Consider the following 16,733-nt stretch of genomic DNA (forward strand, 5'->3'; position numbering starts at 1 on the left):
CTTCAAGTGTTTTCATTGATGTTGCCTTCAAGGTCCAAGTTTCTGCACTGTACAGCAGTACTGACCATACATAGCTGATTTCATCAGGAGAATTTTTTTTCTTGCCATTTCAATTCTAACTTGTATTTCCATTTCTGGATTGCATTCTTTATTCAACCAGCATCCGAGATATTTAAACTTTGTCTACACAAAAAGATGAAAGAGACCTCAGGTATATTTAAGAAAAAACAACTATGTATCCTTCGAAACTAAAAGGGAGAAATAATCGCTGCTTTTTAAGTAGCGCACACCAAATCTCCGATACCGAAGATTATATTCTCATAATCTCTCTGGTAACATTTCGAAACTTTTAAGTCTTTTTATGTTATTATTTTTTGGATCTAAAATATGAATGGCTTTAATATATCCTCCATTTTTTTTTTTTTTTTTTACTTTTATATTCTTATTTCGGATAGGTTAAAGAGGAACTTTATTATTTATTTATTTTTAACCAGTGACTGAAGAGATTAGAAACTGCTTTGCTTACATTATAAGTATTTGAAATCATCATCTTCCGCAAATACTTATGAAGGCGTTTTAAAAGTTGTTCCAAAGACCCTACCGGTCTAAACATGAACTGCGTACCTGGCTGGATTGGGAGTATAAGTTGTTCTATAATCGTAACTATCAGTGACATATGTGAAAATGCGTTATTCGAGTGTTTGTCATGTGTGAAGTAGGCAATTGACAACGTGTATATTTTGTGGATTTTTAGCTGCTGTTGGTTAAAATATATATATATATATATATATATATATCTGTCCGCATGTGTTTATTTTACATCAGGTGTGTGTTCTTCAGTTATTCCCTATATACTTTAGTCCTTTTTTATTTTGTAAGAAGAAAAAAAAAAGTCATTAACACATTACATTTGTTTTGATTAAAAATCACATTGCAGGTTATTCCTAAAAATTAGCATTTGATTTTGAAGAGATAAAATATCCTCATAAGAATTAATGGTTTGTATATGTGGCACTGAGAGTAACATTTCGGCCACCAGGTACTTAAAACTTTTAAGAATTATTTGGGAAAAAATAAATTTCAGATTTGTAAGACCAAACAATTTTCTTCTGTCAATGAAAACTTTCCCAGTCACTGTTGACTAATATCTCATGCTCGTCTATACTTTGCTGATGCTTGTACATTTCTTCTCCCCACGATTTTTATTTTCGGTTCAAACATAGTTGTGGTGATTTGCTGTGGCCTTCCTCGTTGAGGAAAGTTGAGTTTTTCATCACTCCCCCGATCTCTCTCTCTCTTGTTAAATAAAAGAAAATACTTTATAATCACATTGTTATCTAACTATGTTATTAGTAGGAAACTGAGGACCTTTATTTTGTTGGATTCTTAACTGCTGTTTGTAATTTTTTTAAAAAATTAACTACATGTGTTTATTTTATATCTGGCATGTTGGATGTTTGTGGGTTCTGCCTCCATTATATTGCAGTGGGCATTGGCTAAAATTCTTGGCTAGCCTATAGGGAAAATGCAAGCAGTGTTAATGGGAACAAAATTAGGTGGTGCTAGATTCTAAGAGATGCAAAACTTGTGTGACTCTTCTTCTTTGCTGAAAAAGATGAGATTTTTCTCCTAAACTTATGACAAATGCCATTTCCTTAGCGTCCAAGAAATTAGGTTTTTCTCTTTCACTTATTTGGCAGACAGATTCTCAAAGACCAAAAGTTGTTTGTCCTTTGGGAATCAGGAAACTGAGTTCCCTTATTACCTTATGCTGTTTCATCTATTTAGTTAGTTTTGCTATGGTTGAAATCTATAATGATCTTGCACTTGCCAAGCTCATCACACTACACTCTCCAGCCTATAGCAACATCCCACAAAATATTGTCTCCTTCCCACCTCTACCTTATCTCTCATCTTGGGCCTGATAACTGAGTTGCTTTGGCTATAAATCTAAATAAATCAAACCACTCTGTTATCTCTGTCATTTCTCATCTGGTTTACTATCCTGAGAAGGCACACAATTCATCAGCTGTCATATCTAATACAACACCTTGTTTTTCCCCTCTCATCTTACCAAATATATTTTATATCCTTCTATTTTTGTCTGGGCATCTACTGTCAAACCATTTGTCACTAATATCAGTAATCCTTTGACAGGCTAAGTTGCTCGTTACTTAAAACTCATTCCTCTTATTCCTGACATTGCTGGCATTTGTACATAGGAAAAGCTATGTATTGTCTGTATCTGTTTAGTCCCATATCTATTACTGCTTGCCCCAGTCTCTACTCTGCTTGGAAATTATTAGAAACATGTAGACACAAGAATTAATAATTTATTAACATGGATATTTTAGCCTGAATCTAACAGGCCTTCATCATCAGAGCACAAACAAATCATTGTTAGGACATTAGTTTATTTTCAGTTACAATTAGAATTGTTTCTACAGCTTTCTAGTTGAGTGCTACGTGCTTGTCACAGTTGTAATTCATGCTCTGAAGATGTTAGGTAGAAAACCTACAAAATAATAAGTTCAATAAATATATATGTGTGTTTTTGCTTGGTATTTATACCATGAAGCACTGCTATGAAATAACACACAACACCTAAGCCTTTCTATATGTATCCTGCATACTAAACACATTCATCTTCAGAAGACTTTATCACACTCTTCAAATCTTAGGTCATAGGAATGATTGCCATTGGACCACATTCTTCCAAAGACTAATTTCTGTTGCTCTATCTCAGGTTTTATGTGCTTTGGTCCTTGCCTACCAGTGATATATATATGTTAACAAAGTTTTATGAGCTGCAGCTCTTCTGTGAACATTCAGACATGCAGCTTTCTCTTATAAGATTCCATGTCAGCTTGCAGAATCTCTGTCTAATCTGATTGCAAGATGAGGTAACTAGTCTAGTCAGGGAATACCTGATCAGTTTGCCTACTGATCAGGTATTCAGGGCTCAGTAATACCACCTTTTGAACTTCCATTTCTTCAGCATGTGGCCACTTGTAATATTGGGAATACTTAACTTCTGTGCAATATCACATACAGCCATTTTCCAAAAATGACACCATTGTTTTGCTTGAATCACTGTTTAATTCTTTTTCTGTACTCGGCATACAAGATCAGAATGACTTCAATGCAATCACCCATCTCCTTTATAGGCCAAAAATTTACGTTATGTAGTCATTCATTTTCTTGCAACTGGGAATATCTCATGATTTTTGGTAGGACAGTTTATTTCAGTTGTCATTTTACAGAGGCCAAACAATTCCCTCCATTGTGAATCTCAAAGGCACTGATGATTCAGGATCATTAAATGCAACTTTTTCACCCAGTTGTATGTGTGTGTGTGGGGGGGGGGGATGAACTGAAATTATTTTTATGGGGAGGGGGAATTACATTAGCAGAATTCATTAAGCTTAAAATAGTGCAAACAGTATATATAGATTAACTTTTACTTAATATATTTTTATTTATTAATATTTTACAGCATTTATACTAAACACCATGTTCCAACATAAAAATGTCCACAAATTCACACAGAGAGAAGATGCAAGAAATAAGAATGTCTCATTGATTGTTATTGTTGATAGTAATATCTTTGTGCTGGTTCAGAATATTTGAAATTGGAAATGATCACCATTCAGTTTTGAGTAGAGTAAAATTTAATATCATATTGAAAAGGAAAGTGTTTAAGAAAGTTTTAAAAACAAAAACAGTTAAAGTTGACCAGCTTTCAGAAGTGAAAGCTGGTCAACTCAAATACACAAGACTCAAATACACAAATATTCAAGAAAAAATCACAGTTTGAAGACAGGAACCAAACCTTGGAGATTCAGCGGCAGTCCCCGAAGTATACATTGATTGATTTAGCCAGAAAGGTACGTGTTAAGGGCTGCAAGGGTAGAAAAATCAGAACTCTATGGCTGACTTGGAAGTTAGATGCATTCAAGGAAAAGAAAGCATATGAAAGTTCCTGGCAAGTAAATAAGCTTGTTCTCTGAGAGAATACAGTGAAAAATGTGCAACACTGAAAAACTAGCCAAGCAAAGTTCATCAAGATGACTTTGGTAGGAACTTAGAAAATAAATATCAGGATGGTGGCGAAATATTCTGGAGGTTATTGAAAAAAGTTTAGAATTGGAAGGAAGAATATTATAAAAGGAGTCTGAGATAATAGTGACACGAAAACTTAAGATATAAATATCTGGAGTAATTATTATTAACACCAGACCTCAATGGAGTCAGAAGACTCATCTTGGGAGACAAACACTGTTACACATAAATCTCAAACCTTGTTAAATTCATTGAATGTATCTGTATTCACCGCAGTTCAGGAAATGCATTCCACTGACCAACCACTCTCCATGCAAAAAACCTACTCTTTATGCCCCTGCTCGCTCACACTCTCCTTATACAACTTCTAGGCATGTTCCCCTTGTTCTACCACTTCTCCCATTCTACAAAAAATTTCTTCCATGTTAACCTGGTTATAACCCTTTACCAACTTAAATGTGTGAATCATATTCCTTCTCTTTCTCCTATTCGCAAGGCTTTGCAAACTTCATTCCCTCAATCTTTCCTTGTATCTCACATCCCAAAGACCAGTTATGATCTTTTTTGGACCCTTTCCAATATATCCTCATCACCATGAAAACCAGGGGACCAAATCTGTGCACAGTAATCCACATGAGGCCTGATCAAGGTCTTATGCAATGAAATCAGAAACTTTATTTCTACAAGTTAAGGTCTTTCACATCATTGTCATAATTGGATGTGATGTCTTCACAACTTTTCAATGTGACCTCTGAACTTTGGATTCTTGTCCATCACCACTCCAAGGTTTCTTATCCCCTCAACTTCCAAAATTTCTCCAAGTTCACACTTTGCATCCTGGAATTGCCTGCCAAATTTTGGAGCCATACTGTTGCCCACTCATACAGTCCTCCATTCAAATCCTCCTGTAAATCCAAAACATCTGTTTGATTCTTCATCACTCTTCCCAGTTTTGCATCATCTGCAAACAATTGTATATCACCAGTTAAACCCATCCCAATATTGTTAATATACAATTAAATAACAGTGGTCCCAAATTTGATTCTTGGGGCACACCACTAGTGACTCTCCTCTTTTGAGATAGTGACCTCCATACACAACTTGCTGCTGCCTTTCTGATAGCCATTAGCCTATCCAGCTTACTAGTCTCTCATCCAGTCTCACCTGCTTCAGTTTAGTAACCAAATTGTGGTGTGGCATTTTACTAAAAGCCTCTGCAAAATCTAATTATACCACTGTATATGCATTTCCCCTTGTCCAATACCTTTATCACCTTGTTATAGTACATAAGAAGTTGGTAAAACACAATCTCCCTTTAACAAACCCATGCTGACAAGAACAACGAATACCACTATTATTGCCTTTTTGTGAAGTGGAATAATTTTACATTCCACTCCTTTGGGACTTGTTGCAAAACTCTTGTTAAACAGGTAGGCCAAGTCAGGTGCTAACTTTTTGGAACATTCCCTTAAGATGTGGTGATATGTCATCCAATCCTATTGCCTTATTGTCTGTGCAGTTAGCCTAGTGGTTATGCACTTCACAGCCATATGCCTCTGGGGAAGGAGTGTCCTAGATTCAATTCCCGTCGATGACGTAAGGAACTTAAGGATCTTTCTCAGCCATATAGCCAAGTTAGCCGGTCTTGGGCATGGACAGCAGGGTCCCCCCCCCCCCTCAGATAACTTAGCTTACTTAATGCCTCATGTAACTCTTACTTGCTAACCATTAAATGTTCTCTCATTCCATTCTCTACACTTGAGCTTCTGATTTCACACTGAAGATGAAACACCCTGATGAGTAGCAGTTATCAGTCTCCCACTTTTATTCATTAACATCATTTTACCATAATCATTCTGCTTTCTACTTGCCACATATTGAAAAACTGCCGAGATTTTTCTTGGCCTGATTTCCTAATTTCTGCTCTTCATCATCATCAACAACTATGGGTCCCATGCCCGTAGGTGTCTGCTGCCATCTTGATATGATTCTTCCATTGCATTCTATTTTGTCCAAGATGACTCAGTTTGTGTATAGAGTTTCTGCACCATTTGACGATGTCATTGCCCCATTCCCTGTTTGGTCTTCCTCTTTTGTTCTTTCCTTCAATTATTCCAAACAGCAATGTTTTTAGTTTTCTCTCATCATTCATTCTACATATATGGCCAAATAGATGTAGTTTCCTTTTGATTATTTTCTGGATCAGGTTTTCTTTTGGTTGTATTCGTCTGTAGATTTCCTCATTGTTCACTTTCTGTATCCAGCTTATTCTCAAGATCTTTCTATAGCACTTCCTTTCAAATGCCAATATGCTCCTTTCAGATTCTCTCAGGAGTACCCAGGCCTCGCATCCATAGAGCATGCTGCTGAAGATTCAGGTTTCTACAATGTGCAGTTTAGTTTGCATCTTTATAGCTCGGCTCTTCCATATTTTGTCCATGGATTTTAAAATAGTTGTTGCTCTGACTATCCTAATTTTTATCTCTTTTTTGGGGTCCAAGTCATGCAGCATCCAAGATATATGAAGTGTTCCACATTTTCCAGTTGAAATCTGTCTATCGTAATTCTGTTCAGTAACTCCTGTTGTCCAAATATCATTGTTTTAGTTTTTTCAAAGTTGACATTTAGTCCATATCTTTTTCCTTCTGTGTATAGTGTGTTTGCAATGTCTGTTCCAGCCTTGCTGCGTTTTCTTCAATCAGGACGATGTCATCTGCAAAGCAGAGGTAGTTTATTCTCATGCCATTTATTGAAATGCCTCCACCTTCTTTAATCTTATCTAGTGTTCTTCCCAGATGTGTGATGAAGATGATTGGTGATATTGGGTCCCCTTGTCTTGTGCCTTGACTAGTGGCAAACCAATCTCCAGTCTCACCTGCTATCCTGATTTTTGCTTGTGCTTGGCTATTTATATCTTTCAGCAGGCAGATCAATTTATTGTCCACACCATAGGATTCCAAAACAGCCATGTTATATTTTGGTCAATATTATCAAATGCTTTTTGGAAGTCCACGAAACAACAATATATCGTTTTGTTCTTTCTTCGAGCTTTCTCTGCTATTAGTCTTAGTGCGAGTATTTGTTGCACTGTACTTCGATCTTGTCGAAATCTGGCTTGCTCATCCGGAAGATATGCCTCTTCAGGCATTCTGTAAGTATTTTCATCAGCACCTTTGCCAAGATGACTCATTAATGCAATAGTTCTGTAATTGATGCATTCTAAAGCACTGCCTTTCTTATGAAGAACAACCAAGACCGATTTTTCCACTCTTTGGGGGCATATCCTGATCTCCATATTTCATTACATAGCTGATGTATTTCTTTTACAACTGATTCTCCCCCATATTTTAGCATCTCGCCTATTATGTTGTCATTTCCAGGACTCTTGTTGTTCTTGAGATGTTTTATAGTCTTATTCACCTCCTCTTCCAAGATGTCATTTTCAAAGATCTCTGCTGGTGGAGAGATTGCTTTTAGTTCTTTGATTACTTCTGTTGCAGTATCATTTAGTTGATCTTTATATAGTTCGCTGCAATATCTTGTCCATCTATGTATGATTTCTGTCTTGTCCATCAATACTTTACCATTTTCATCTTTGACTGATACCGATCTTGTTTGCCACTTCTTATTGACATTTCTTATAAGTTTGTAGACCTCTCTAGTTTTGTGTTCTCCATAGTACTGTTCAATGTCTTTGCACTGGTCCTCTAACCATTTGGCTTTATCAGATCTTGCTGCTTTCCATACTTCATTGCATTTTTGACGGTATAACTCATCTGCTGCCTCTGAATTATCTCTTTTAAGTTTCAGTTCTCTTTTCTCTTGTACCAATTTTAGTGTTTCCTGAGTTATCCATTTCTTGTTGATCTTTTCTCTTTCAGGAATTACTTCCTCTACTGCTTTTTTAGCACTGTAGTCAGTCATTCTGCTCTTGTATTTATATTTTGTTTTTGTCTTAAGCTTAGTTTCCAATATGTTCTGATATGCTATTCTTAGCCTGTCTTCATTTAGTTTTGAGATGTCTCTAGCTTTTTGGAACTTTCCTTTGTACTTCTGTTTCAGTTTTAGTCTTATATTCGAAATCACTAAACTGTGGTCCGAATTAATATCAGCTCCTTGGAATGATCTGCACTGTTGAACTGAGGTTCACCATTTCTGGTCTATTAATATCAGGTCGATCATATTCCTGTGTTTGCCATCGAAGGAGCGCCACATCCATTTACGACAATCTTTTTGTTGGAATTTGGTATTGCAAATCGTCAGGTTGTTATCCGTGGCAAATTCCAGAAGCATATCTCCACATTCATTTCTTTCTCCATATCCAAATTTTCCCTAACCTTTTCCCATCCTGTGTTATTTTTGCCAATCTTTGCATTCCAGTCTCCTTCAATGATGAGTATATCCTGCTTCGGCACCTCATCAATTACTAGTTGTAGATCCCTGTAAAATTTCTCGTTTTTATCTGCACTCTCTGTAGTGGGCGCATATATTTGAATGGTTGTAATATTAAATGGTTGGGCACTGAATCTTGCAACCATTATTCTTTCACTAACTGGTTTGTATCCTATCATTGCCTGACAGGCCTTGTTACTTAGCAGGAAACCTACGCCTGCTTCATGCTTACTTTCATTTCCTGACCAGAGAACTCTTCCACCATTTGATTCCCCCTGACAATGTCCAATATATCACATCTGTATTTCTTCATTTCTTCTTGAAGCAACTGCAATGTTCCAGTTGCCCAGAGTGTACGGACATTCCATGTGCCAATTGATATTTCATCCTTTACAGGCCTGAGGTTGATTTTTTTGTCTTTGTTTACAGTAACTGATTTTTCGATCCAATCCTGATTACTCAATTGTGGATGCGGACCTTGTTTGACCAGGCGATGTCTGAGCCGGCATGAGTCTTTTTTCTTGTACTTTGGCATCAGATTTCAATTGTATTTTCTTTTTACTGTCAGCATTGACACTTATCTAACAAACCCTTAGTCTTCCTTGAAGAGCTTGGGAGAGAATCAGAAGGAGCATATAGATTTAGGCTTAAGGTGGCCTAAGTTTGCATTGACGCAGTACCGTCACTGGACTTCGGTGGCATTTTAGTTACTGGAGTTGTCCACTAACCCGCCATGTCCTGTTAGTATTGCCGCTTTTTGTCTGGGACTGCTTATTGGCTATTTGCAGTTAGCCACCATCTCTGGTGGCCATTCCCCGATCCGCAACCTGGGGACCCATCCGGTGGCATGTAGCTTTGCCTCTGGGGGAAAGACCCCAGACCGGAATTTTTTTTTTTTTCCGGCCTTACAGTTGTTTTATTGTCCTTATTAACTGAGTTATTCTACTGACTGCTCTTTATACTCTTTGTACAACTCTTTATTACCATTATTCATCTTGTGTACTGCCTCCAAAGTGCCTTCTTCCAGATTTCATGCTTAATCCCTTCATTCATCCATTTTACACCTACCTTATTCAGCTTTTTGACCTTTGGAATATATTCACACATCGATGTTGTTATGTATCTCTTTGTCATTTCCCAAGCAGCATTTATTTCCTTACTACTCACCTCGTCATTACATGCTATAACTCCAAGCGGTCTCCTAAGCTTGTCATAATCACCAGCCTTGTACTTCCACATGCATCCTTTCTTCCGAGAACTCACCAACTGGAGGGAAGTTGGAAATCCCAAAATTCCACTAAACTCCTCTGACGAAATTATCATGTCTAAAACTCTCAATCTACATGTGTGACGATATTGCGAAAAACACTGTAAAAAAAAACACTGCTCCAAATTATTTTGTAAGATTGCCAAATGAAACAAGCAGTGACAGCACAGTGGTAGAAAACATTTGAGTGGAATGCAATAAGGGGAGTACCTTTCAGCACTTGAAGTAGAAAAAACCATCCAAAACTTGAAATGTGGCAGCTGTAGCACATATTTGACCAGAAATGCTCAGATGTGGAAGTTTAAAAGTTTTACAGTGACTGCACTGCATAATTCAGAAAATTGGGTAAGCGGGTTGAATTCTAGATATTGGAGTAAAGCTCTCATAGTAGCCATCTATAAAAAAAAAGACATAAAACAATGTTAGAATTACACAGCAATTTCCCTACTGAGTGTTCCTAGTAAGATTTATGGAAGCATACTTCAGAAAAGGTTAAGAGAGATTGTTGAAGGGAAGATTGGAGAAAGACAAGCTGGGTTCAGGCGAAATAGAGATCAGGATCATATTTTTCACTTTAAGAATAGTAGTTGCAAAATCATCAGAAACCAGATGACAATGTTCAAGAGAAAAGCTGTTTGTAATGCTACATTTATATAGTGTAAATGGGACATTACATTGAGCAATGGATAGCCTATATTTAAGCAGTTGGAATTAAAGAAGGTACAGTAAGATGGTTTGTTAAATCAGGTGTGAGACAAGTGTGTATATTATCTCCACTATCATTCACCATCTATGTAAATTGCATTGAAAGAAAGTGGCATTAAACCTAATATCAAAGTAGATGTTAATCTCAGCTCCTTATTTTTATGCAGATGATGTTATACTCCTAAATAAATTCAGTATAAGTTTGCCAGATTCCCTAATTAAATTCAATAACTGCTGTAGTAAATATGAAAATTAGCACTGAACAGACATTGAAAATAGTCAGTGAGGATGTAGTTGAAAAAGATCAACTACATCCTCAATGGAAAGCCTATAGAACAATTAAAACATTTCTTCTATTTAAGTACGGTTTTTAGTGAAGATGGTAAATTAAATTTGACAATAAGAAAACAGAATTAGCAAAACTGTTATGGTAGGAAGTCAGCTAAATAAATTTAAATGGAATAAGAGAGAGATTATTAGAAAGACTAAAATAACTGTATATATATATACACTGATGTCCAAAATCTAAGGACGAACATTATTTCTGAAGATTACAACTGCATCAGACAAATCAACTTGTGGCAATTTGTATAACTGACAATTTCAACTAGAAAGCAAGTACACATTTATATTTTTGAATTGTACACAAAGGGGTCACGTGGCAGCACTCAGCAGGATAAAAGGCTGCACTAATCAAATTGTGTTTGAAGGAAGCTCTTTCCATGAAGGAATAAAGTTGCAAACTTGGATGCCTTGTAATGTCTCAAAGACATCATCTATATGAATTCTGATTTTGAGAGAAACTTGTGACATGAAATTAAGAATTATCAACATGTTAGCACAAGAAGCCACTGATGATAGTTATTTTCAAACTGAAATATATGGCAATATATTAAATAATCTTCTTGTGCTGATGTCTTGATAATTCTTAATCATCTATATGATTTCACAAAGGGAAGAATTATTGGAAACCTTGAAGAGGGCTGCAGAATTACTGATATTGGAGGAGAGTTTGGAATCTCGCATATCCTTGTATCCAGGCTCTGGGAAGTGTTTCAAACCAATGGAACGTGTTCCAAGCATTTACTAAGAGGTCATTCTTACTCTACCACAGAGCATGAAGATAGATTTTTGGTTATAACAGCAAATTGTAATTGACGTACTAAGACAGGTCAGCTTGCAAGTTGGCTCCATTCCAGCACAGGTGCGCAGATATCTCGACAAACTGTGGCAAGATGTCTGTGACGAGTAGGCCTATACACCCGAAGGCCTGTAATCTGCATCCCTTTATCCACAGCTCATCATGGGGCACGTTTTCAGGTGTTGTATCCATTACAATTGGACAAGACACCAATGGGCTAATGTACTCTTTACAGATGAGTTGTTTTAGTCTTTCCTCCCATTCTAGACAACACTTGACCTGGTGTGAACGTGATACTGCTTACCATCATGAGAACTTCCTTGAAAGGGATAAATATGGCAGTGGTGTGAGGAGGCATTATGCTTAATGAATGCACTGGTGAATGATATTGCAACGAACTTCTTCAACATCATGTTTGATTGTTCTGTGGTGCTGTAGGCAAAGAATTCATTTTTATGGATGACAATGCTACATCACATTGTACATGAGCAGTGGAGATACTTCTGGAGACTGAGAATATTATTCAAATTTGAGTGACCAGCATGCTCCCCAGATCTTAACCCCACAGAACATGTTTGAGACACAATAGGGAGATGCATTGTTGCTGGAAATTCCCCTCCATAAAACGAACAAGGTTTTATTATTGCTCCGAAGGAGGAGTGGGCCAGTTTGCTTCAAGAACTCCTGAATGACTTGGTGCTAAGTATCTTATGATGTTGAGAAATCTGCATCACACTTCAGCGTGAACATATTCCAGACTGGAATGTGTCTCTGTTTAATTTTGTTTAAGTACTGTACATTAATTCCTTAACTACATTCTTAGGGAATTTCTAACTTTTGCCAAAAATGTATTGCAGTTTAATTTGTATGAAATTTATAACATATTTTTTGTGTAATATAATTTATTAGCATGCTGGCAATAAATTTATGTCCACATTTGACTGTAGTCATGAAAATGTTTTCATATATAGGTTTGTCCTTAGCTTTTGAACACCAATGTACAAACAGTGTTCAAATTAGTTTTAATGTATGAATCTGAGAACTGCCTTAGAAAAGAAAACATTCAATGAAAGACGAGACCATAGACATGAGAGTTCCGAGAAAGATTAGACAAGTTACCAGATGGCATCATTGGCAGTATCATATTAATAATGAGCATGTCAAGAGGAAACTTGAGATTGTTATCATTCAGGGATGTGTTAGCCTAGCTAATCTCAGGTGGTATGGTCACTCAGAATTGGGGAGGAAAGGTTAGTAAAACACGTATTTTTTTTTTTTTCAGGATGGCCAGAAAAAGATGCAGAGGAAGTCCAAAGTCTAGGTTGATTGCAAAATAAATCTTATAAAGCAGAAATACAAGATCTGATAATGTTGTGATAGATTTAACGGTATGGATATGAACACAGATGGATAAGAAAATAACTATTTATTAACTTAAAAGCTAATATTTCGCTAGTATTATATCCAGCATCTTCAGAGCACACAACACAAAGTTGGTTACAAATGCAAGATAACCACAATCCGGTGTAACAGTGAGGCTAGTATAAGTAATTGCAGCATGCAACACAAGACTAAAGTCCTAATAGGGTGCCATCTAGGTTAAAAAAAAAAAAAAAAAAAAAAAAAAAAAAGTTCAAAGTTTTGAAATAGTAGTCCAAATAATAGTCTTAGAACTTTATTTGGACTACTATTTCAAAACTTGGAACTACTTTTTTTTTTATTTATTTTTATTTTTTTTATAACCTAGATGACGCCCTATTAGGACTTGAGTCTTGTGTTGCATGCTGCAATTACTTATACTAGCCCCACTGTTACACCGGATTGTGGTTGTCCTGCATTTGTAACAAACTTTGTGTTGTGTGCTCTGAAGATGCTGGATATGATATCAGCGAAAAATTAGCTTTTACAATAAATAGTTATTTTCTTATCCATCTGTGTTCATATCCATACCGTTAAATCTATTACAACACGTCTGACGAAGACATAAGCCTATCCACGTGTTTAAGATCTGATAATGTTGAGGTCTCAACAGATAACTTGTTAATTTGGAGAAAAATTGTCGATAGGACATTAGTAATGGTAAAGCATTTTCATGTTTTACATGAAAATGCTATACCATATCTTAATATCCTGTTCACCTGCTATGGGTAAATATCAGGAATTTGATGATGATATTTATTGGAATAAAAGGATTAACAGGATTCTTATCAAATCTGCTATCTTGAAATTTAATAATCTTCTTCTTCTTTCGCTATGCCTTATCCTGTGTTAAACGGGGTCGGCGTTCCCATCTTTAATCTTCTTCCAGATTCTCTGGTCCAGGGCATCTTCCCAACTTCATCCTTTCTACCTAAGATCCTCTGCCACCTTATCCCTCCATCTGAGTTTGGGCCTGCCTCTTTTCCTCTTTCCCTCCACCTCCATACGCTCCACTCGTTTACCAACATACTCCTCACTCCTTCTTTACATGACGAACCACCTCAGCCTGCTTTCTTGTACTTTCTTACCGATCGGTCCCACCTTGATCGTCCCTCGGATGTAGTCATTCCTTATCCTGTCCTTCTTTGTTACACCACTCATCCATCTCAACAATCCTCATCTCCGCCACCTCCATCTTCCTCTCCTATGCCTTTGTTATAGGCTACGTCTCCACGCATTGAGCATCGCCAGCCTCACCACCATCTTATCATCTTATACAGCTTTCCTTTCATCTTACAACTCACTCTTTTGTCGCACAGGACCCCACTCATCTTCCTCCACTTCATCCAGCCGCATGTTATTCGGTGCTGTATTTCCTCATCCAGGTCACCATTCCTCTCGACAACCAACCTGAGGTACTTGAATTTCTTCCCTGAAGTTAACCTTTCACCCTGGAGTCATATGGTCATATCATCATCACTCCCCGTTGATATATATTCGGTCTTTACCCAGTTAATTTTCATGCCTCTCTCCTCCAATACCTTTCTCCATTCTTCCAGGGTCTTTTCAAGCTTCTCTCGGGATGATTCACAGAGTACAATATCATCGGCAAACATCATGCTCCATGTCACCTCCTTCTTGACGTCCTCCACTAGTACATCCATGACCAGATCAAAGAGGTAGGGGCTCAGAGCTGATCCCTGATGGAGCCCTATGACAATGGGGAGCCCTTCTGTCATGCCGACACTAGACCTGACCTGAGTTTTCGCTTCCTCATACATCTCCTTCACCAACCTCACGTACTTCCCCCCCCCCCCTTTCTTCCTCATACACCTCCATACCTCCTGTCTGGCCACTCTGTTGTATGCCTTTTCCAGGTCTATTTAATAATGTTGTCCATAAATATTGAAAACAAATTTCCTATATATTTTTCATATTCCGAGTATTGGAATATGTTGAACCATTGATTCAAGTAACTAAAACAGTGGATAATAATTGCATTATCTGTTTGGTGTTTTTTTGAGAAGTGTGTTAATTTGTTTTATGCACTCATGTTACATGTAAAAACATGTAACATGAGTGCATTTAAAAGGACATAATTTTATAAGACCTTTAGTTTTTTTTTTTTTTTAGTTGCTTTTCAGTTAGAATTGGCCAGCTGGTTGGTTGAGTGCTTAGCATGCTGCTCTTCAACCAGCCTGTCCTGATCTTAGCTTTTTTCTTCCCCCCCTTAACTCTTCTTCCCCCTCCCCCACATGCGCACGTGCAGGAGACCATAAAACCTATAAACAGCAGTGTTGCTGTGTGTGTGAGCATGAGCAGGTGATTAAATAAAAGCAAAGCTGGAGATTGTATTCATTGCAAAAATGGTATGGGAAAAAGCTGTGCCAAAGAACAGAGGTAAACAAAATGAAGGGAGATGATGAGAAGATAATGCGATGAGTTTGAAGTTGAACTGTATATGGAACTTGACCAGTAGTTGATCATGTTCATATCTGAGCAAAAGGCAACAGAGGAATGGGAGTGGCCAATTCAGTAGAGGAGGTCTCACGAAAGTATCCATTAAAAAAAAAAACAGCATATGTGATTGGAGAAGTGTCTGTCAAAGAGATGGTCATTAAGCAGGTATATAGTTGAGGGGTGAGGGGGGGGGGTTGGTGCACTACTGTAAATGTGAGAACAGTATTCAAAGATTGGACAGATTTTAGATTTATGTAGTGTTAGAAGTTGAGAAGGAGAGAGAGTTGGTGTTTTGAATGAAACAAAAAGATCAAAATTTTTGGAGGCTGATAAAGCCATGTATGTAATATATTTGTCAGGATAAGCCAGATGTGAAAGTCAGTCCAAGAAGCGGGGGGGGGGGGCGATTTTGACTGGAAATTGGAACATTATCAAAAGTAAGGAGATGAAGTAGGAGCCTTCTTTCAGATAATAGCCAAAACAGGACTCTGTTTTAATAGCATTGAAATTCGTTAGATTATTTTCATCTCACTTGAGAGTAGCAAGGAGATCAGTGTTTAAGACATGCGTTATGGAATATCTTGAATCCTGAATTATACCAGTACTAGAAGGTTTCTCGAATGAAGAGTACTACCATCAGCAAAATTATGGATAGGATTTGAAGTATGCAAGAGAAGGTCATTGTGTGTGAGAGTACAGAACCCTGGGTTACTCTAGCAATAATAAAGAAATTGATGAGAAGAAGCCATCCACCATGATATGTAATGAGTGACCAGAGAAGTTGGCAATCCAATCACAAAGAGCAGGAGGTAGACATGAGATGGTAGCTTGTTGAGAAGGCATCAGTGAGTTTGTCTAAATCTTTAAATGTTCTGTGTCCACAGGTGAGTGAGGTTAGTGGAGGAGGTCTGCTCAAGAATCAGAGTGGCAGAATCCATATTGGTGATCACTATTTAACTGATGAGTTTCTAGGTAGTGAAGAAGCTAGTTGTTCATGACTTTCTCCATCACTTTCAAGAGTATTGATTTATGAACAGTGGGATGATAATTTAATGGCAGATTTTTGGCTCCCTTATTTTTAGGGACAGGCTGGATAAAGGCTTCTTCCATGCTTTTGGTTAGATGCCATATAAGTATGACAGTTTGCATAGACTATATAAGATTGTATTAATCTGCAGTACAAGTTTTTAGTACAGCTGGGGAATACCATCTGTACTAGAAGATTTATTAGTATCATGACTGTTAAGGATTTTTCTGATGTCCTTATAACGAAAGATCAGAGGAGGC

The 16,733-nt window shown here is 37.2% G+C and overlaps 1 protein-coding gene across 1 annotated transcript in view; it reads left to right on the forward strand.

The window, feature by feature from the left end:
• Positions 1-622: 622 nt before the first annotated feature.
• The window catches only part of Pldn (biogenesis of lysosomal organelles complex 1 subunit pallidin), a 73,538-nt gene continuing 57,427 nt past the window's right edge, over positions 623-16,733 (forward strand). The window contains exon 1 of the mRNA XM_090405526.1: positions 623-825. The gene's annotated coding sequence lies outside the window, so the exon portion shown is untranslated. The remainder of the gene's footprint in view (positions 826-16,733) is intronic.

The sequence above is a fragment of the Typopeltis vanoorti genome, chromosome 15 (genome assembly GCF_054136105.1).
Source record: "Typopeltis vanoorti isolate ZY-2024b chromosome 15, IOZ_Tvanoo_1.0, whole genome shotgun sequence".
NCBI lineage: Eukaryota > Metazoa > Arthropoda > Arachnida > Uropygi > Thelyphonidae > Typopeltis > Typopeltis vanoorti.